This window comes from Armigeres subalbatus, chromosome 3, assembly GCF_024139115.2.
Source record: "Armigeres subalbatus isolate Guangzhou_Male chromosome 3, GZ_Asu_2, whole genome shotgun sequence".
Classification (NCBI taxonomy): Eukaryota; Metazoa; Arthropoda; class Insecta; order Diptera; family Culicidae; genus Armigeres; species Armigeres subalbatus.
Window position 1 is genome coordinate 121,179,757 of NC_085141.1, and position 22,766 is coordinate 121,202,522.

Sequence of the window (22,766 nt, forward strand, 5' to 3'; positions counted from 1 at the left end):
CATGCGTTTCGTTCCGTTGCGAAGTTTCGTTGCGTTGCGCCGTTGATGAGTTAGTTGAGTAGAATCGAACCCTCTTGCACAGGCTAACAGATATAACATGGAAGGATTGCACCAAAATCATTACGACGGGCGGCTTCAATTGACAACGTTGTACGAAATTTAATCTCGAGAAAACTAATCGATTATTCTATGTATCCGGCGAAAAGTACATCTGTTTCCCTATAGCTGCTAGACCATCTGTCTCTACCCCAGTTCAGAATCTCGTACTGTTGCGTGAACATGCGGCGGGTGACTAATGTCTTCGCGATAACATCAATCCTCAATTGGCCGGTGGTGGTGGTGTCAGTCGGAGGAAAGTAACCTTTCACTCGTTATGTGATGGTTGCGCACTTGATCCGCAACGGGCGGCTTATTCTTCAAAAGACCATCATCGACCAAGCCACGTCGCGTCGTGTGATGAGATAATTATTTATGAGTCTTGTTTTGTTTCTTTCATTCTGCTTCTTCACGAGTATATTTTGTTTGTGACCTTTTGGTTCCATGCGTTTTTCGAGAGTCCAGTTTGGATACCTTCTTTTAAATATTTGATGACGCAACGGTTTCCCCTTTTCGGCTTGCGCTTCCCTTTGAGTTGAACTTTTTTTTATTGCTCTAGTCAAAATCGCATTAAAATTGCTTTCGATTGAACTGAATGGGGCACTCGACAGTTGCCTTTTATGTTATGGTTAACGCAAAATTTACTGAGGCGCAATTTTCTTTCGCAATAAAAGCGGATGCCTAATTGATTTACCTATTACGAGTTTTAATTCTACAAAGTTGATTTGTGTACACATAACATAAATTCTACCAGCATTAGGAATCGGTCATCTTTATTTTAAATTAGCATTTGTTATAACTTTGCTGAAGATACCCACGTTTCTATATCAAACTTGTGGAAAAATACATTTTGTGTCATAATCGTATTCCATTTTCATGTTTTTATCAAAAGACGTGTATTTGAATACCTTGAAACTTCCGTAAACAAAATATATTCCTAAAATAAATGTTTTTTTTTGCACTGTGCATTGACTTTGACTTGAGAGAAATTCAATGGTTATACCGTACGTGCTCCTTACTGGGAATCCATTATCGCAAACCTCTTCTTAACAAAGACAATTTATTTCAGACCAATCTCAAGGTCTGCATTGAAAAAAAAATCATTAGTCTGGTGAGCATTTCAGCTGCCGCCAGCGAAACACACCTCAAATGAAATTCAAATTAATCTTGCGAATTGAGACAAGTGGGCTTCGCTTATGAACTCGACGGGCCAACAGCGGGGTGCTAATCGGAACTAATTACTTCAAGCTGTTCGGTCCCGTGTGTGCTTGTGAGAGTATAGAGTCCTCAAGTGAAACGCAGTGTGTTACGACATTTCTTTTGATCGTGACTACGATCCGCCATGGTGTGACTTAATTAATACGATCTCGCAAACTCACACCAACGATTAGGAATACATCCGTCAATAAATGATTTTTGGCAAAACGCAAGCGATAACCCATTTTTTACACATTTTTAATGGAGTTCCAAGCCCCTTAAATTGCATTTATCTCTAATGGCCATCTCACCAGTCAGTCTGTTACTATAATTTGCTCTCGTTTGGCCATTAGTGCGAATTTCCATACAGCCTAATTCCTCGGTCTACCATTAGAAGAGTATTTATAAGTGTGTTACTTGAACAGCGACTGGTTGGCATATTTATGGGCTGTTGGAGGAAATACAGCTGCGGGTATCCATGGGCTTGAACACATTTCGCATCGATTCGGTGCAGTTAACGGGTACAGGGAGGTCAACTTCTCGATATAATTAGTCTCCCCTGAGGGGCTGCTGGCACGGTGTGCGGTGCTGGTGACAAACATAATGGGAGTTCACGAATTTAATGCGCTGCACTGGCTGGGGCGTACCGAATCGAAAGATTCAGATCGGTGCGTCGACCTGCATGATACCTTGTAAGTGCTGATTTGGAAATAATTATCTGGAAAGACTCGAGTCACGAGTCAGGCCATAACTGGAAATGAGATTATTAGCGAATGTTCGCGCCGATTCGGGAGTGACAATCATGCAGTGACGCAAATCATTGGAGCGATGCTCTCGCGCGGTCGAGACTGACACGACACAAGTAACAAAAGATTTAGATAGGGAATACTGCACCAGAATTTGAAAAAATAACGCAGCTACTACATTGTAACTCGACAAGTCGTAATCAGTTCATCTGAGGTCAAACCAATATAAGCAGACTTTTGAGGGTTAGTAAAAATGTTAAATAACTGATGATATAAAAAAATCCCTTAAATAATGTCAAATTCATACATCATACGTTAATCCGCGACGAGTTGATGAAACCAGATGGCGATCGCTTGATCAGTAGTGAAACCATTTATCACACTAAGAAGACATTTCGTCTAGCTCAACTACAGTTAAACCACCGTTTATCCTAATAAAGGGCTTGTTGCAAGACAGAGGTTCCCGTTTACGATCGCTAATTATTATGTTATCGCCCACATGCCGCCAATGAGTATGAGATCTGTCGTCCACACACAAAAAAAACTATGCTCGCCAAGACTATGGGTTTCAGTTCGTTTGGTTTGACTATGTTATAAGTGTGGGCAGAACGTGGCGATGATGCTTTGCTGTGCTATGTATGTAACGACATTTGTCAGCGGTTGACGTGAACATTTGGTTTAATTTGATTTATATAACTGGGTGATTCCTGTACTATTGTAAGTCATAAAATTAAGTGGACGTAATAAATTTACATTCACTTGTAATGGAGATTACATTCGCTAGATGGTACGATATTAAAATTATATCATCATTAGTTTGGATCAGTGATTTGAAAATCATACATTCCCAAATGTCTTGCTTAAAAAACGTCAAGAATTCATCCATGACTTGATTCGTGAATTTTAATCATTACATTATGAATAAGAGAATGAATAAGAAACAGTTGTGCATAAATAATTTTGCTGATTCAGTGTTAGTTTTTGGATTTATTCATCGACTAGCAAACGTTGTAAGCAGAGATAAAAAAAACAGAATTTCCTATTAGAAGTAGGGTAATGTAAATCACTTCTTGGAATGTTTGGGAGCCGTTGTTATTTATTTATCTCTCACTCAATATTATTCTGCCATATATTCGTCTTTCGATCGATCCGATTATAGAAAATAAAAATGTAATTTTCAAATTTTCGGCCTTCGTCGCAACACCACAGTGCACTGTGCCGAAAGCAATCTTTTTACTTTTACGATCTGTATCATCAAATAAACACCTTTTTGGAAATCGTCACAGTTCTTTTAACCACCGTGCTGCCAAAATTCCTAAAACCTTTTTTCATATGAAAATAATCGATCATCGTTAATAGAAAAATTATTGAATACGTTGACTCACTCATGTATCCTGAGTACCCCTAGGGGTACATAGAGCCAACGTAAAAGATCTCCATCCTGGGCGGCTGCTCGCTTTAGCCTTGACCTGGTCCCATGTCAGATTCATGTCGATTTCCTTTATTTCCTTGTTGAGGCTACGCCGCCACGGGCCCCTTGGGTCTGCCTTTGCTGCGATAACCTGCTGGATTCCAGTCCAGCGCTTGTTTGCAGATTTAGTTTCCGTCCTTTCGTAATGTGTGGCCGACGCACCTCAATTTACGCTTTCGAATTTCTGTCGATATCGGGTTTTGATGGCATCGTCGATGGAGCTCAGCATTCAAGATCCAATTGTGAGGCCACCAGGCCCGAGTTATGAAACGTAGACATCGGTTGATAAATACATGCAGTTTCTGCGTAATCTCTGCTGTTACATACCAAGTCTCACTGGCGCATAACAACACAGTTATTACGTTTGAGTTGAATATTCGAAATTTGGGTCGTTGACTAATCTGATTAGATCTCCATACATTTCGTTAACTCGCAAAAGCAGCCCTAGTCTTCTTTATCCGTGCTCCCATGTTGATCTTGGTTCCACCGTCCGACGCTAACTGGCTGCCAAGATATTGAAAGTTTTCGACCTTCTCCATTGCTACCGAAAAGTTGCAGGGGTTGTTTGTGTTTACATCCAACGATTTGGTCTTGTTGACGTTGATGGTGAGGCCCGTTCAGGAGCGTTTGGCCATGTTGTTCAGCTGACTCTGCATATCAGAGCGCCGTTGTGCTAGTATAGCAATATAATCAGCCAAATCGAATGATGCTCCATAGTAATAGGTTGTCAGAGCATCCCACGGTTTGGTACAGGTCAATCGAACTATGATCTCGTCGATAACGATGAGGAACAGTAGCGGAGATAGAATATGCATCCTTGCCTCATTCCAGCGACTACCCGGATTGGGTCATACAAAGCTCCGTTATGCAGGACTCTGCACGTAAAAGCTTAGTACTGCGCTTCGACGAAGCCGACGATTTTATCCAGAACTCCATTGGGTCTACTTAAGGGCGCCAAACAAATTTTCGTGGCTCAGACGATCGAATGCTTTTTCGTAGTCAATGAATACCAGGTAGAGTAACTCTTGGAATTCGTTGACTTGCTCCAGAATGATTCGGAGCGTGACAATATGGTCCACACATGATCTTCCTGGGCGGAATCCTTACTGCTGCTGTATCGGATACTTAGGATAACTTTGGATAACTTTGCACAGAATTTTGAGAACAATTCACAGTAACATGATGCCTCGCCAATTGTCGCACACAGTCAGATCTCCCTTTTTTGGGACCTTCACTAAGATGCCCTGCATCCAGTCAGCCGGAAAAATTGCGGTTTCCCAGATATTGCAGAATAGTTGATGCAACATTTGCGCTGATAGCACGGGGTCAGCTTTGACCATCTCTGCTGAAATGCAATCGACCCCGGAAGCTTTGTTGGATTTCATGCTTCGGATGGATGCTTCAATCTCTTGCAATGATGGAGCTTCGGAGTTGACGCGGGTAATGCGTCGCATCCTTGGCGGCTCATGCCGAGATGTTGTTAGTTGGTCGGGGGTCGAAACTTGAAGAAGTTGTTTGTAGTGCTCGAACCAACTGATCAGTTGGGTCGGTAAGTAACTGACCTGTCGCGTCTTTCACCGGCATCCTCGGATTCATCCTTGCTCCACTAAGGCTGAGATATCGTAGAGGAGGCGAATATCGCCAGTTGTTGCAACTTTCTCCCCTTCGTCGGCCAGGGAGTCCACCCACGATCGCTTGTCCCGTCTGCAGCAGCGTTTAGCTTTCTTCTCTAGAGTCGAATACAGTTGACGGGACTCGTACCTGGCTGCTCTGGTTCTTGCCTGCTCTATCACGGCCTTTGCTTCTCTACGCTCCTCGATTTTCCGCCAGGTTGCATCCGTAATCCACTACGTTCGCTAAGTGCGCAGCTCACCCAGGTTGTTCTCGCTTGTTTCGATAAAGGCATTATTGATGACCGTCCACTGCTCTTCTACGCTGTCATCTTCCGGAACATCCGCTGCCCGAGTTCCAAGTTCTTTAATGAACGATCTCTTTACAGCTGGATCTTCTAGTCAGCGTGTGTTGAATCGAGTCTCTTCTTCCACCGCTGAATCCGAGCAATGCGTAATTGGATCTCGACAATTAGAAGGTGATGGTCAGACACGATGTCAGCGCTGCGTTTATTCCGGACATCAAGAAGGCTCCGTCTCCATTTTCGGCTGATACAGATGTCTGACTTTGTGCACTGGTCGATGGGCAAAGAGCGATCCTTCAATCATCATTTCGTTATTGCCACAGAATTCTGCCAGCAAGCAGCACACCATTTTCACTCATTTCTCCAAGACGTCCCATGACACGCTCATAGTCCGTGTTGTCGGAGTAGATCTTCGCATTGAAGTCGCCCATGTAGTTCTGTTCTAAATCTGGCAATGTGTTCTAAATCTGGCAATGATTATTCTCTTTTTAATTGGTTACCATTTGATGAGCGCCGCCTGTGCATGGTCGCTAACCAGGAAACCAACTCCTTGGTACCTGTCCCGATGCTAGTTTGTGTTCTCCAAAGTTTGACCAACGGACTTCACTCAGTCCCGGGATTCCGAGCTTCATGCGCCATGCCTCGCTGGCGAGTTGTGCCAGCATATCCTGCTGAGCTAACGTTAAAACATTCCATGTTTCAATTCGTGTTCTTTGTTTCTTGCCAAAAGTTGTCGCCGTTATATCAGTTCTCGAACTTTATTCGTAGGTTTCTCGAACGGTTTGTTACGTTTCGAGAGCAGTAGGTTGTTGGCCTAAGGTCCCTATCCACCTTCGAGCGACACACGGTCGTTTTGATAGTGCCTGCTTGGGGGTATATGCAGCTTTTTATAGAAGTTCAACAGAGCCTACTGTTAAACCCCACCACATCCTAGGCAAGCCCCCAGGTCACACCCTCTCACTCTAGTTGATGTCAGAAGGACAACAGTGCCCAGGCCGCACTACCAGCTAAGTACGCAACCCTCTGCTGGCGGTCAGTTGTCATCGAAAGACCTGTGGAAGCGTGAGTATTGGAGCTTGTGAATTATGACCAGAGATATGTTTGACCAGAGATGCCAGATTTGAAGACATGTCTTCAATTTGAAGACATTTCAATCTCTGTGAAGACATTTATTTCGTGAAGACATTTTGAAGACTTTTCAAAATATTTGAAGACTTTTATACTTATTTGAAGATACTTGAAGACAATCAATAAGCCAGAAATAGAAAATACAATTTTATTGCTTACTTATATAAATTCTGCAACCTCTATATGTAAACTATATAAATATTACAAAAGTTATAATAGTCTTTGTCTCGGGCTTAGAATCTCAAACATTAAAATACATTCACACTAGCCGGTTGATAATTGCAACGCATTTTAGACCTCATACGCACTTTGCTTTGAGCTGTGCGCTGGTTAAAAAAATATGCGATGTCAGCATTCGTTTGAATTTTCCTTGGCGGCGGCGTCGTTTTTGACGTGTCTGTGAAAAGGTATTTCGATCATTACATCGGAACGCAATAACCGATCTAATATGCGGCAAACATAGACAGAATTCTTCTATGACTAGATTTAATCTATATTCAACCGTTGAGCTAGAACCAGATTTTTTTTTCTAAATTCGTTCTGAATTCATCTGATTTTTTTTGGCATTTCCATTCCATCATTTCAAATTCCCCTAAATATCCATCGGGAGACTCTGAATTTCCCGTGGATTTTTAAAAGAATTTTCAGTGAAAATTTAATAGATTTTTTCGTGTAAAATAAGAAGAATTTCCGATGAATGTGGAATTTCTTGTCTAATTTTTTTTAGAGAATAAAAATTGTAAATTCAGTTAAAATTATCGTGGAATTCTTCTTAATTTCTATAAGTTCGACAGAACTCCCACAAAAAATCCCTTTTTATTTCCACAAAAAAATTGTCTCAATTAATTTCCATAAAAAAATCTTACGAATGTCGACAAGAAATTGAAATTGTTTTGGTGGTAAATGGATATTCCTCAGAACTTCCATGGTAAATTACTACAGGAAAATGTTCTTAAAACAAATCCCGAGGAAACTTGCTACACACTTTCGTTAAATTCTTCCTTGAATTCTTTTGGTAATTTTTCTAGAATTATCTTTGGACATTTTTCCAGTATTTTCTCTGAGAATTCTTTTACGAGTTTTTCCAATAAATCGTTCTGGTATTCTTTCTGAAATTCCTCCTAAATTTCCTCCACGAATTTGTCCGGAAGTTTCAGGGATTTCTCCAAAAAATCCTCCAGGAATTCCTTTGGAATTTCCTCTAAGAGCTACTCCGTAAGATCGTCCAAGAATTCCAGCGAAAGTATATCCAAGAATTTCTTCGGAAGATCCTCCAGAATTCCTCCGGTAGTTCCTTCACGAATTCCTCCAGCAGTTCTTTCAGGAATTCCTCCGGAAGTTCTTCCAGAAATTCTTCCGAAAGTTCGCCCAGGAATTCCCGCAGAAGCTCCTCCAGGGCTCCCTCCAGAAGTTTTCGTAAATATTCCTTTGGAAGTTTCTCCAGGAATTCCTCTGGAAGATTCTCCAAGAATGTTGCCGAAAGATTCTCCAAGAATGCTTCCAGAAGTATACTATGGAGTTTCTCTGGTATTTCCTGATTTCTTTCGGAAATTTCTGCAGCAATATCTCAAGAAGATCCTCCAAGAACTCATCCAGAACTACTTCCAAGAATTCCCCCGGAAGTTTGTTCAGAAATTTCTAAACAAGAAGAAATTCCTGTAGGAACTTCAGGATAAATTCCAGAGGGATTTCCTGGAGAAATTCCTGAAGGATTTTCTTGATGAATTTCTGAAGGATATTCCTTAGGAATTACTGAAAGAGTTTCCGGTGGAATTCCTGAACACCAGAAATTCTTTTAGTAATTCCTAAGGAATATCCTTCAGAAGTTCATCAGGAGAATCCTTCAGGAACTTCTCCAGAAAATCCCTTCGGAATTTATCTTGAAAATCCTGCAGCAATTCCACCCGAAGTTCCTTCAATAAATCCTTTGGATGTTCCAGGAATTCTTCGGAAAATTTCGTCGGAGGTTTTAGAAGTAATAAGAAGAAATTAGTATAAGTAATAAGAAGCTCCATCAAGGATTTATCCGGAAGTTGCTCCAGAAATTTACCCGGAAGCTCCTCCAAAAAATCTCACGGTAAATTTTGAATCCCTACAAAGTATTCTTTAAAAATAAGTTTGGAAGAATTTCACGTGGAAATTCAGTTAAAAAATCCGGTGGAATTTTAACCAGACTCAATAAAAAATCCAGGGAAACTAGCTAAATATACACTAAATATAAATATTTGAAAAATATTTAAATTATATTTAAGCAATATTCTCTAAAATTCTAACAAAAAATAAACATTATTCCACATCAATAAAATAAGGACTTGATTGAATTTACAAACCTATTGGATTTCTCGATGATGATCGTAATTTTAATATTGAAGACATTTGAAGACATTTTTAAACGACTGTGAAGACATTTGAAAATATCATCTGGCATCCCTGTGTTTGACGCTCCTTCCCAGATGTCACCTCACCATTTCGTAGCCCTAATACGTTGACGCTAGAATGTTTTTTTTTTTTATGATTCTCTCGACAAAAACTAACTAATATTCTTTTGAAGTATTTAAATGGATATTCAATGAGTCAATGTATATTCTCAAACAAATAAAAATGATTTTTAATAATACCGTCTGGCATCACGTTGTCGTGGCACATTTATGATTTTGTTTACGTCGCATTTTCTACCGTTCCGAGAGAGAAAGAGATCAAGATATTGAGAAATTGCTTATGCCGGGAATTGAATCGAAATATGCCGGAAAAGCAATCGCTATGCATGAAATAAGTGCCGAGGGGATTTAAATCATTAAAAAGCTTTTTTCAAACGATGGTTAACAAGGACAGCTATTTTTAAGTAGAAGTAAACCCTATTTAAATATTACACGGTACACAAAGCTCAGGAGAAATTGTCTCGTATCGAAAATATCAATAAGATAATGCATTTGTACACATGTTATGCCGGGAATGGGGTAAGAAACCCTACCTGTCTTGTGATAACAGCTGATGAGTTTGGCCTCACCCAAGGTCTCACCGCTATCCCTAATTCTGGAATTACTTGGAGCTCATCTATCAATGTACCGTTAAATTGGGTTACTTGCGACACTTTTCACCAGGGATGGGAAAAATCAAATTTTTAAAAAATCGAGGGTGATCAAAACTCACTTGCGATCTTACTTTTAAATTATCAAGTGATAAAACTCGCCAGTGATTGAGAATCGTTTGAAAATTGTATCTTGATTTGAAGCATTTACCGTTACATTTTGAACTCTATTTCCTTACTACCATGAAACCATAACGCCAAATAGAATAATGTTTGAATGAAAATTCTTTGTTTACTATCGTTTGAGTAAAAAATTTGAGAAGTTGTCGCCGGTGACAACTCGCCTACTGCTTTCACGTGAAAATATTTCACATGAAAATTGCAACCATTATCGTCTGGTAATGATTTAGCACAACACTGCTTGCAACACACGCTTAGAGTTCAAGTTTAACCAAAAAACAAACAGTGGGTAATGTCTGTGACATAACCGTTAAGTGGACGTAGGACTTGACTTGACCATGCCTTTAAGATACATAATATGTCCAAATTTCTAACATCAACTATTTTGGATAAATAATCGGCGTTGTATACCATTCCTTGGCAAAATCTTCTCATCAAACCGACACAGAAATCAAATCTACCTCGAACAAGAATCATCAAAAACAATTCAGGAAGTATCTGTCCGGTTACGGAATATTAGCCTCGACAGTGGCAACCTTCCCACTGAAGGACTGCCTGAAATAAGCCACAAGTTGGCACGGCAGGGGATGTAGGGCCTCCTAATCCGTGCGATAGCGACTGAAGGAGAACATTATTTTTAACTCTTAGAGCCTTGAAAAAGGCTGTTTGCTTCTGCTAAGTCCAAAAAGTAAGAAAACGATCTTTTCAAATAACCGCGAGTTTCTAGTGGTGGTATATTGTAGATCCAGTTGAAAACCGAACTGAGCTCTCGCGACAATCGCATTTTCTCCCATTTCCGGATGTCGCAACTGCATCGCGAGTAGTGCGCATCTATGCCATAACCGTGCGCCATCATGCGCACTACTCGCGATGCAGTCGCGACATTCGGAAATGGGAGAAAATGCGATTGTCGCGAGAGCTCAGTTCGGTTTTCAACTGGATCTACAATAAAAAAGACTGAATGCTCTGCGAGCGAATGCACTTTTCTTTTATACCTTATTTTGAATCTTCACTGCTTCCCAATTGGTGGGCCAATCAGCCAGTGTCTTGTATCCCGCTTCTTTGTCAGCCAAAGCGTCATCATCATCAACGCGTTCGAGAAGGGCTTTTTTTTTACGCTTGTTGCTCGCTGCTGGCGTCTATTTCCTAACGGGAACTTTCGTTTGATACAGGCCAATAAGCCGGGCAAGCGAGCTTAGAATTGCAGTTCAGGTGAGAAGTACGTGTTCTTTTCTGAGACAACATTGTTAGTAGTAGATGGAAGGAAACACCCGGACATGGGATTTTGGGTGATAAGATTTAGAATTGGTAACATGGGACGATCATTCAGTCACGTTCGCTTTGTGTGCGGTCAGTATCAAACAATGTTTATCTAGATATTTCTTGATCAATGCCAAAAATCCAACATTTGATGAAAAATCGATTGATAGTTTATTAATGTTTGAGCTGTTATCGGTGTTTTTTTAATCCAAATATCCAAATATTATGTGAGAGATTTGGACATCTTATGTTTTTTAGGCATGGTCAAGCGAAGTCCTTCGTCCACTTCGCGGTTAAATCAGAAAAATTACCCACTGTTAGTTTTGACGCTATTTATGAAAATCACGCATAAAATTTTATCACTAGAATATTGGATTTGTCACCCAAGTACAATTTCTATCCCGAAGGGTATTGAATGCTTTTATATTGATCTCTATTATTGGCTCTCTGAAGAACCGTTTGTTTTTGGACATACATGCTGCATCATGTGGCTTTTCTTCAGCCTGTCTCGGCTCATCACCGATGCCGGCCGGTCTCGGCTCGACTCTGCTGCTGCTGCCGGTATCTGCTCAGCATTGCTGCTTTGTGGCTAGGTTTCGGCTGATGATGGTCGCTTCGATGGTGTCGAGCCGAAAAAGCGGTCGGTGCAGACTTCATTCCCTGCCAAAAGGTGTGAGTGCTGTTCAATCGATGATGCGGTTGCTTCGCTTGTCCCGGTCAGAATGAAAGGAAAAATCGCGTTGCGCTATTTTATGGATTCTCGGCAGACCCAGCGGCTGCTCATTCGCTGGTGTCTGCACCAATCAGAACGTGGTAATGGAATGATGCAAGAATTATGCGGTACCCATATTTATAGGTTCCCTTGATCTCAATGTTTTTCATTGAAAACAGTTTCATGCCTATTGAAACAAGTTTTTCGAGTCTTATCAAGCATGGACATGAAAGGCATACTTGAAATCTGTCGATTGAGGGGCTTACCGCAGAAATTCGTCCATTGAGACGAACGCTATTAACGTTTAAAATCTTTCAACACAACGTAACGCGGTCGATTTGAATATTTTGGAATGACACCCGGTATAGTAAAGAGAGACGTAAGTCCTACGTCAAAACTTCGAATATTTCCAGCAATTGTTTTAGGACAAAATCGTGTAATAAATAAGAGACCACACCACTCAACCGATTTAATCAAGTTGCATTCGACGCAGACTTCTATCCCATTATTTTCTATTGAAAATTGGCTGGATCGGACTATGGGATCGGCAGTTATGGCCAAAATCCTTTTTTTACGGAAAAATCGCGTAAAAAAGTGTCACTCATTTTTCGGGCATTTATCCTCAACCGATTGGCTCAATTCCATTCGACGTAAAATCCTGTACCATTTTTTCCTATCGAAAATTTGCTAAATGGGACTATGGAATCAAAAGTTATGGCCAAAAAACTATTTTTAAATGCACGAGAAAAGCACCATCACCGCTAGGTGGATTATTCTGGGTTTTTCTAATAATATACGAATAGGGTAATGTTTCAAAACCACTCTCTCTTGAAATCGTTACAATATTGCTATTTGAGTTCTCTCCGTAAAGACATTTTCATAGGCACGGATACAGGTGTTATATTTGTAGTTTCGAAGTAGAATTTCCATTTCCCGGCCATTTTCGTTGTCCCGGGATTCGGGATGAACTTGTTCGTGTATCCCGGGATCCCGGGATTGAAAACGATTTTATTCAATGTTTAGGGGTAAAGTTCATATTTTAGAAAGGCCAGAAAATACAGATTTCAAATTGAAACTCAATTCAATTCGAAATTTGAATCGATTCCTTAAAAAAAACGACTTCAAGAAGCAAATAATATTTACGTTTTTCTCGGAAGGTAGAGTACCCTTTTGAAATAAATGATCGCCAAATCCGAGAAGAAAGGTTCGTTGGCAGTTGAAGTCGGCTTGACTGTTTGCATTGTTTTGAATATGCATTGAGTTTAGACAGTTACTGGGATTGCATTCAATATCCTAGTGACGAAAGATGCGCAGTAGAATCGCACTGGGCCCATAACCTATTGGAGCTATGGGAACCCCCTCACAAAGAAAACACAATACTAGAGTATCCTCCAACCCATGGCAGGCTACTTATTGATACTTTTGCCAAGAGCTGCAGCTCTTCCTAATCTTGAACAGATCGCTTCCAAATCTTGATGTTAATCGTTAATTTATCGTTATCGCCGATAAAGTTAATTGTGTTCAACGTAATCGCTTGCTGCAATAAAGATGAATCAACTCAATTATTATCGGAGCTCGATAATTTAACGTAAGTTAACTCGATAATTTATCGAAAATGTTGTTAATATATTATTAGATTAAGATTGGTATACAATTTTGACATGAGCCGAGATTTGGACAAATTGATTGCAGCCTGTTGAGAAGAGTTGATTTTGATCGAAGCGATACACCAAAAAAATTAGGCAGAGCATCGGGGTCAGGCCACTTGTACTTGCGCATGTGATGGAAAGTTTGTTATACTAACGTCGATTGGAAGGACATGAATTGGATCAAGAATTGTTTTGGTGGCAAGAAGCTCATGAAGACTGTCTCAATGTTGGGCGGCGCGAGGAGATTAGCAATAGAGAGCTATAGCTGATGGAAAAAGTATCAGTCAGTAGCCCTTTATTGAGTGGTACATATACTGCCGCTAACCGCAAGTCGAGCACATCTGTATATGGCGTCCATATACAGATGTGCTCGACTTGGGATTAGCGGCAGTATAGGGGAATCTAATATTTGTGTTCTATTAACGGAGTGAAAGTGTTCTATTAACTATCTCCGATATGTTCATGTCTGTTCCTCTCTTACAAATTAATAATAAGATGATATCGATTGTGCATCACAAAGAACCTTGGCTCCGTATTCATGTCTGAGCCTACCAAATAAGCGAACTTGGAAAAATTCATGTCTGATGGGAGGTATAAAAATATGATATGAGTTTATCACCTAAGTTGGGATTCGCGTTCAAAACAAATAGCTTTTGTAAAAAGAAAAATTACACTGTTTGCCAACCGGAAATGAATCAGTATTTTTGTCCCGGGTATCCCGGGATTTTCGGGATTTCAAAAATAATATCCCGGGAATCGGGAAATCCCGAATTTTCCTAAATCCCGGGATTTTTTGTCCCGGGATGTCCCGGGATGGAAACTCTATTTCGAAGCAGACACTTATTTAACACTAGCTGCATTTACCCGGCCTTGTCCGGGATTGCCAGTTTGATTTCGCAGCTGTTGGAATAGCCAATTTGATTTCGCTAAAACCAGTTGGTAAACAGGGTTATCGTAAGCAAGCAAGCCTTTGGCACAGCATTGATTCGCACTCTATACAAATCCGCCCAGCCCATTGTTTGGGGCATGGAGTGCGATCCTCTCGTTTAATAAACAATGTGCACTCGCCTGACTGTGGATATACAACAGTAAAGCACATGTGGAAATTGGACAAATCAAGCATCCGAAAGATATTCAATTTGCAAAAAAGAGCTAACCCCGGTGGAGGTTGATACTCAGATTCTGATGGCTTTTCCGCAAACGTGACCTTTAAGTGGTCTTGTTGTGTAGGGATTATCACGTCTATCTAGAGAATAGGAGGTTGAGGGTTCGAGTCCCTCCAAGACACGTGGATTCTTTTTCGTAAATTTCATATCAATTTGTCCATTTCGAAACGTGTGCTGTGCATATGCACAGCCAAGATATTTAACAAAAAAGCAAAAATATGTTTAAAAAGAATTTTCAAACATTGCAATTATTTAATATTCCGCTTGTACAATCGCCAGAAAGTAGGCAATTGCCTATGTAGAAGTAAGCATTTTCACTGTTGCAAGTTACCCCATACGGGTAGCCGAGAGAGTTTATTACATTTTTGAGGTTTTGTTTTTCAATTCATAGAATTTTTAATACGCAGTTTAATACTTTCGAAATGTGAAAGCTTCGAGGTTTGAGTACTTCTTGTCTATATAGGGCCAGACCCAATTTTCAGTCTTAATTTTTATGCAGAAATTAACTAAAAAGCTTCAAAACGATACGGAATGATGTACTTTTCTGATCGTCATAACTTGCTAGTTTAGATTATTAAAATTACAGACGGCCCTAAAAAATGTTTCTGAATGGGATCAAGTCTTAGTGTTGCAAGTTACCCCATTTGACGGTACTTGAAAACAAATTTTTGAGCAATACGTCTAAAATCCCGAACAAAACGAAATTTGTTTTCCCATTTTTTTCGGCTTGTTTGATTTGAATAAAAAGGGCCGCTTCTAACGCTGGTCGCTTTTCATGCGAATTTTGGAATCGAAGCGTTTTTTTACGAGGATTTCGGCTGCTGCCGACAGTTTTGCATCCGCCCGCCACCGTTTTAAATCTATCACTCCGCTAATCTATACTTTTTCACGTCGATTCAAACTTGTAGAAGCCCGCAAAAATTTCCGTGGAAACTGGGAAGAACCAGTGGAATTGCCATACAATTTCGCGGTTGATATTTCCAATACATCTCGTTGATTTTTTTGGAAATTCCAAACAATTTCCGGTTGAAGCTTCAAAATGCTGTTCGTAAAAGCTAAAACGAACTTCTAATGTTTGCCCAGGGCGAGACGCTAATGAGGACAAAAAAAAAGCTTCTATTGGAAATTCCGAAAATACTTTCGTTGAAATTCTGAATAAATTTCCGTGAAAGTTTGTATGAATTTTTCGTGGAAATTCTGGAGAATGTGAAATGACAGGAAAAAACCAAACACTATTTTCGGCCAAATGATCTTCTAGGGTAAATATGACGCTTTCAGCCAAATATCATGTTCGAGGAAATAAGCTTTGACCAAATGGAATTTGGCTAGATGTTTTTCAACTCATTGGTTGATTAGCTTTCAAACAAATGGTTTATGCCGAATGACTTTTGGCTAATCGACGAGGAGGGCAGTTTAGCCAAAATAGAAGCTATTTGGCCGAAATCCATCTGTCTGAAAATGTCATTTGGTCGAAAGTGAAAACTTCGCATTTGGTAAAAAAATCGTTTGGCTGAAAATGCCGTTTGGCACAAAGGGCCATCTGATTGGAAATTTCATTTGACCAAAATGGACAAACGACAGAAAATGCTGTAGGTCATTTCGTCGAAATGGTATCTTGGCAGAACGGGTCATTTGGCCGTTCTGCAAATGATATTCTCAGCTTAATGGCATTTTTGACCGCATGACACATATGGTCGATCATTATCAAATTCAATAGTGACCAACTAGGCTTTGCTTCTTGTCGAATTTAGATAATTTCGAGAAAAAAAACAAAAAGCTGTTTTTGAACAAATTGGCACTGAATCTTTCGACTTCTTCGATACAGATCAATAGTATTTGGCAAAACTCAACAACCTGGGGCACTACTGCAAGCAGTACCCCATAATTGTTCTTCAAAGTGCGTGCAGATATCTAGTTTCTCAAACATACGAAAAAAATCATACATTCCTGATTTTTTTTTATTCGTATTTTTGGACGAGGATTCAGAATATATAAAAATCTCATTTTGGCCAAAAATTTTACATATGCTCAAGGATGTTAACGATCATTCAGTAATTTGCGTTCGATCATTTAGTAGTTTGTCAATAACACATTCCAGAAGCTGATTTTTTAAATATGTTGTATGGTGGACTTCTAGTGCGAAGGTTTTCCTACAACTTTGCCTGATGGTTCGTTATTAGAATTCAACTAATAACGGAGTTAGAGCGCTAGTTGGAGTAACTCAAACTAAATGATTGGAATTTTGTTATCATTTAGTCTAAGTTACTGAAACTATAGCTATAACTCCGTTACTAGTGGAATTCAAACAACAAACCATAAGGCAGAGTTGCAGAAAAACCTTCGCGCTAGAAGTCCACCATACAACATATTTTGAAATTCAGCTTCTGGAATGAGTTATTGATAAACTACTAAATGATCGAACGCAAATTACTAAATGATCGATAACATCCTTGCATATGCTGTTTCTCAACGAAACGGTTTGGTTCTATTTGTCTTTTTGGTGGATTTTTTTTCTATAAGGAAAACAATTTAAATTACATAAAATCAAAAATACATTCAATCCAAAATTCTACAATGTATTGCAAAAAATTCAGTGCATCAAAGCAAAAAATAAATAAATGACTTTATTTTATTAAAATTATTTCAACTAGTATGCAAAAGTCACGGCCTAATATAACTTTGCAAAGGAGATCAAGTAACTCCTTTCCGTTAGAGTCGCGTGTGAGAAATTCGGAAACTCGTACCCACCTAGAGTTTACGATAGACTTTGCTCATCGGTTCATGGTGAATACACGAAAGTTGTTGGTTCATGAGCTGCTAGCATTGAAAACTTATCGAGGGAATACCAGCAGATTAATGATGTGGATCGACGAAAGATGGCATACAGAGAATGTGACATGGAAGTTGGTGTTCAATACGGTGCTGAAAGTTGTTGAGGAGTTATTGAAAAGTATAGCAGGGAAGCTTAAGTAGACAAAGAAAATAAACGATTGAATAAAAAGGAGGATAGGTCATGAGAAATAAATGTGTAATATAAGATTCGGCGTTGCTTTGTTAAATATAAAAAGGGGAAATAATAAATATGCTTCAATAATAATACTTAGAATCTTCAAACCAATATCCTCTTTGTAATGCTGGAAATCGAGCACCACCGCCAAATATACCAAAAAAATCGAACGACTGCCAGACATGTTTGTTTTCCAATTCTCCAAGTATGTAACTCCTTCCGCGCATCGACACAATAATATCTTCAAACACTCACACTTGACAAAAAAAAACAAATTTCTATGCTTCATCATAGCACTTTTTCTAATTTGAAAATTTGGAAGAGCAACGTAATGATGTTTTCGCCTCCAGCACAATATGATCCTCCGGAATAAACAGTTTTCCGGAATGAGGCAAACAGTTAATGATTGCTTCTTTTGAAGTACGCATTTTCCTGGAATAGAACAATATTGCTCCTTCTTTGAAAGCTAGCATCCTAGACTGGCAATGATAACGAAGTGATATACATACCGCGAAATGCTATACAATTTTTCATCATTTTCCCGCTCCATAAATTGAACTCTTGTGACTTTTTGTGTTATGACTGTTAATCTATAGAAGTATTATTCGGGGAAGTGACGTCCAGAGTAATGGCATTTGGAGTAATGACTTTCGAACATTCGTGTTATCAACGTTCTCAATTTACCTTTTTTTAAGTTTTTACCTTTTTAATCTAACGCCCTCACTCCTCAAATTTGTTTGATATGCACAATTCAGTCACAAAACAACAATTGCAAATGGACTATTTGCGCAGTTTGAGATAGCTTTAATTGAATTAGGTATATCCCTCTTCAACAGCATCTGACGAGACACTATATAAGCTTTCATTATTTCTTTTGATTTATAATCCAACTTTAATTAATTCTACCTTTATTATAGTTGTTGTGGGAAGATGCGTGTGGATACATAATTAAACAAAATTCGATAAACCAATTTCCATCGTTAAGGTATCCCGCTCAGAACTAATTGAGGCGAACCTTTCTTCCGTCGATTCGTGAAACAAAGATCTGAGAAAGCTTCCACCCGACAGTTTCGACTACACTTCACGCGAAAAGTGTCTACATTCACACCGCCATAAAAGACGGTATAATGCAACAAAGACGTCGTCGTCGGCCGTCTTCAGCATGTTGGCCGTCCGTATAGCATTCCGCCCATTCCCGGTGAAAATATATGGGAACAAATAAAACCGTAAACTTGGACTTTGAGGAAATTCTACACTTGACGCAAGAATTCTGTTTTTATTGTTCTCCGCGTATTGGACGGCGGCGTGCCTAATGATGAAGATGGCGTCGTCGTCTGCATAGCTGTCGCGCTTATTTGGAAAGGTGCACCGTGCAGCAGCAATTTTCCCGTCGGCAGACGTTGAAATGAGGCTGACTGTGAAAAGGGACGGCACTTTTACGCATCGTTTTGAGACGCTTTTATCGTTCTTCCAACGAAGAAAGATTGCGTGGAAGATTGGAGCTGTAACAACATCGTTAGGGTCATTCTCCGAGTTGAGTAAGATTAATTGCTTCTAATTTGAGTATCCTTGAACAAAAATACATGTTAAAATCTAATCAATTTTTTTTCAAAAATGATATATTTCAATGAATTTCTGATTTTGCCATTGATTTCAGTCACTATTATAAAGATCTCGTCGAAATGTATTTAAATCACTGGATAATTTGAATCGGAAATCACTTTCCACATCTATTTGAGTGGATTAATCCTAATCATTATAGACCGAATGACTGGGGAAACCGGGGGAGCAGCAAGGGATCTAAGGTTGTTCGGGGTGAATGAGCTGAGTTTTCAAAGAAAACCCAACGAGTAGAATAACACTTTGAGAACACTATGTATTTATGTTTGTTTGCTCACGGGGAAAAGATGATGCCGGTGTGGTAACGAGCTGCATGCAGTGTGCTGTATGTTGTTGGAACATGTCGATGTCAGCGGATTGAAATGTAGGAACGAACCTTCGTAGTAGGTACGTATGGCCATTCGTTTGCTGTCGCAGCAGCAGCCACTCAACAAAGCAAATTAGAATGTAGATGCAAATGATGCATCTTCTCGTTATGCCAGTGGAATGGTGCACCTTAGCGGTGATGGTGAAACATTAAATTGTTATGAGTTAACTCTTGCAGCGGATTTTAATATGAATTGATATAATTGGAATACTTCAAATAAATATCGAGTATCGACGATAAACATTTCTGAAAATTCAATGAATATTCATCCAATACAGTAATATCCCGATTTTATCACCCCCTGGTAAATTTTGGGGTGATAAAACAGGGTATGTGACAAAATTGAAAAAAAAAATATTTCTAATTTTTTAATTCATTCCACAAATATGAATCATTTTATGCCTTGGAAAGGCCAATTGCGTGAACGGTACTCGTTATTTCTTGTCGAAATTGCTTACAGAATATTTCCCAGATACTCAAAAGTCGTTCGTGCTAAACTACAGGCAGTGAAAGTTATTTCATGAAAATCAATGTTGTTTGTGGTATTATTTACGAAAATAAAAAGAATGACAAAATTTTTTGGGGTGACAAAATCGGGTCGAAAACGTGATAAAATCGGGGGTAGACAAAATCGGGGGTAGACAAAATCGGAGGTAGACAAAATCGGGGAGTAACAAAATCGGGTCAACACTGTATATGGAAAATTCATTTAAATATCCGAATGAAATTTCTTTGTGATTTGAATCGAACCAAATCCCTGAATATTTTTGAGAAATGCCACAAGCAATTTAGTTGGGCTGGCTTCCTAGGAAACACAATCAGCACCGTTTTCTCCGGAGATATTTCGCAACATTAAAGCTACAGTATACCCCCGCTGATCCGACAAATGTATGGCCGGACTATCGAGGTTTCTCTCGTGAATCCAACTGTCAAATCCATACAAATGAACCAACACAAAATCACAGCACAAATTTGAAAACTGACAGCATAATGTGTTTAACCTTCCTAGTGCATTGGGGTCCATTTCGACCCAAGCACACCCAAAACACCGCTGTAACTTTGTAACGCAACGAGATAAAAATCTGAAAAATTCTGACTTTTCCTAACTTTCGGAAATAAGGATTCCCTGAGAAAATCAGCTTCCAGCGACATCTAGGAGAGGCGCCACAAAAAAAGTGACACATTGTGCATTGGGGTCCATTTGGACCCAAGATTTCATCTCGATCGCAAAAACTCAAATTTCAACCGATTTTCGATCTTTAGGCACCAAACGGAAGCTGTAGGTTCCAATAACAAGCCCACGGGGTCATCCAAATTGACCACTCTAGTCCCCGGGGAACCTGTGCTAAAGAGGTACTGTTTGAGCTTCTCAATTTGGCACCAAATTATCGAGTTTCGTGTTATGAAGCATAAAATCGCTTGCAAATATGTGCTCTAATGATCCCAACTGTATTTGCTATATTGTATATGCCATTTTCGGGCAAATTTATCCCTCGAGCGGTCATCGGAAAGCCCTCTGGAAGATCCGGAACTTCCGTAAAATTGGCCAATTCTAAAATATCATCCCAGAGCTTCGCGATTTTTTGATAACCATTCATTCTGGCAAATTGTGGGGGCTATCAATAGTTAAAGCCTTCTGTGACCTACAAATGTCCCAGAAACGGTCCTCCGGAAGATCCGGAACATCCGTAAAACGGCCAATTCCAAAAGTTTATCCTAGAGCTCCGCGATTTTTTCGTAATGTTTCATTCTGGCGAATTGTGGGTGCAATCAATAGTTAAAGCCCTCTGTGACCCACAAATGTCCCAGAAACGGTCCTCCGGAAGATCCGGAACATCCGTAAAACGGCCAATTCCAAAAGTTTATCCTAGAGCTCCGCGATTTTTTCGTAATGTTTCATTCTGGCAAATTGTGGGGGCTATCAATAGTTAAAGCCTTCTGTGGCCTACAAATGTCCCAGAAACGGTCCTCCGGAAAATCCGGAACATCCGTAAAACGGCCAATTCCAAAAAATTATCCTAGAGCTCCGCGATTTTTTCGTAATGATTCATTCTGGCAAATTGTGGGGGCTATCAATAGTTAAAGCCCTCTGTGACCTACAAATGTCCCAGATACGGTCCTCCGGAAGATCCGGAACATCCGTAAAACGGCCAATTCCAAAACTTGGATAAACTTTGATAAACTTGGATAAGCTTCGCGATTTTTTTGATAACCATTCATTCTGGCAAATTGTGGGTGCAATAAACAGTTAATGTCTTCTGTGACTCCAAAATGTCCCAGAAACGGTCCTCCGGAAGATCCGGAACATCCGTAAAATGGCCAATTCCATAAGTTCACCCTAGAGTTTCGGGATTTTTTTAAAACCATTCATTCTGGCAAATTGTGGGTGCAATCAATAGTAAATGTCTTCTGTGGCCTCCAAATGCCCCAGAAATGGTTCTTCGGAAGATCTGGAACATCCGTAAAATGGCCAATTCCAAAAGTTCATCCCAGAGATTCGTGATTTTTTCGTAAGCATCCATTCCGACAAATTGTACGTGCAATAAATAGTGAAAGTCTTCAGTGACCCCTAAATGGTCCTTCGGTAGATCTGGAACATCCGTAAAAATGGCCAATTCCAAAAGTTCGTCCCAGAGCTTATTTTTTTATAATAATATATTCTGGTGAATTATGGATAATGAAAATCTTCTGTGACCTCCAAAATGCCACAAAAACGGTCCTCCAGAAGATCCGGAACATCCGTGAAAGTGCCCATTCCAAAAGTTCAACCCAGAACATAGCAAGTTTTTCGTAACCATCCATCTGGTGAATTGTGGGTGCAATCAATAGTGAAAGTCTTCTGTGGTCTACAAATGTCGTAGAAACAATCCTTCGGAAGATCTGAAACATCCGTAAAAGTGGACAATTCCAAAACTTCAGCACAGTGATTTTTTTTTCGTAACCTTCCATTCTGGCAAATTAATAGGGAAAGTCTTCTGTGACCTCCAAGTTCTTAAGAAACGGTCCACCGGAAGATTCAGTTCATTCGTAAAAGTGCTCAATTCCAAAATAATATCTCAGAGCATCGCAATTTTTTCGTAACCACCTATCCTGGCGAATTGTGTTTGCAATCAATAATAAAAGTTTTCGGTACTGTACGGTAATGGTACTCCGGAAGATCCGGAACATCCTTGAATGTGGCCAATTCGAAAAAGAATTCACGGAGGAACTTCCGAACACTTCGT

General features: G+C 39.7%; 1 protein-coding gene across 5 annotated transcripts in view; it reads left to right on the forward strand.

The window, feature by feature from the left end:
• The window catches only part of LOC134223251 (serine/threonine-protein kinase Pak), a 180,291-nt gene that overhangs the window by 22,128 nt on the left and 135,397 nt on the right, over positions 1–22,766 (forward strand). The window lies entirely within an intron of this gene.